Below are 1,274 nucleotides of genomic sequence, written 5' to 3'. Positions count from 1 at the left end.
CAGCTTGTACTTCTGGCAGTTTTCTATCCACATACTGTTGAAGCCTAGCTTGTAGGATCTTGAGCATGACCTTGTTAGTGTGTGATATGAGTGCAATTGTGTGATAGTTTGAACATCCCTTGCCTTGGCCTTTTTTGTGGGATTGGAATGTAAACTGGCTACTGCATAACTTAGTTTGCTCTGGAGCCTTTCTTCCTGAGCTAAGACAAAAATGTGTGAGCTGTTTTTTTGGGGGGGGTTCTACCCGCCGCCGGCCAGATGGCCGGCGGGGGAAGCCCCACCCCCAACACCCACAGCCACCCATCTCTCTCCCTTTAAGTGTGTGGAACCTGTTTCCTCCCAAGCCTGATCTCCGCAAGCTTGCAGGAAAATGCTAGCTTCGTTATCTTAAAAGGGAAACGCGGCTGCTCTTAAAGGGGAAACGCCGGCTCCTGCATTTAGAAGGGAAACGCCGGCTCCTTTAAGTGCAGGGAACTGCCGTTTCTGGAGTTCTGGCGCACGGGCTGGGGGGGGGGCGGACGTCCCCAACGTGACGTCATCACATCGGGGATGCCCCGCCCCCTCCAGGAACGCCCCCAAAGTTCCCCGTTGGGGTGGAAGATGGACTTGGCAACCCTACCAGCAGGGCTCACCCCTTAACAGGGACATCGCTATGCAATGCCTCCGATGCAATGATGTTACCTGGAAGTGATGCTATCGCGTCGGGGCTGTTGTGTGGGGATGCTCTGGTATTAGGGCAAACTTTATGGTTTGTGGGTGAAAAAAAACCATAGAGTTTCAGCCAAATACCAGAGCATCCCTGCGTGGTGGCCCCGCCCACCCCTGGAACACCCCCCCAAATCCACCTGCTGGAGTGAAGAGGGGACCTGGCAACTCTATGTGGAACAGTAGCAAGCAGCAGGTCTAGTTCAGTCACGCAAGTTGGGTGGTGTCAATCAAGTCACCCAGAGGTTGCTTCCTGGCCTAGGGGTTCCCGCCCCCAGGTGGACCTGGAAATCTCCCAGAATTACAAAGAGGAATTTCAGACAGGCGATATATTCCGGAAGAGGAACGGTTCCCAAATGGTTTCTGGTCTGTCATTTCAGACAGAACCGTTTGAGAACCGGTTCCCTTCCAGAATATATTTGTCATTTCATACACAATTGCTTCTGTTCCGTTTAGGAAACGGGGCTGAAGCGTTTTACCTGTCAACCGCTTCCAAGTACTCCTCAGTTTCCTCTCCCGGTTCCAATGCACTTTTCCCCGCTGTTTTTCGCCCGCACGGGTGATCTCCG

Source organism: Gekko japonicus, unplaced genomic scaffold, assembly GCF_001447785.1.
Source record: "Gekko japonicus isolate JY-2015 unplaced genomic scaffold, Gekko_japonicus_V1.1 scaffold3062, whole genome shotgun sequence".
NCBI classification, from domain to species: Eukaryota; Metazoa; Chordata; class Lepidosauria; order Squamata; family Gekkonidae; genus Gekko; species Gekko japonicus.
The sequence above is the reverse complement of the archived record's forward strand: the minus strand, read 5'-3'. Positions refer to the sequence as shown.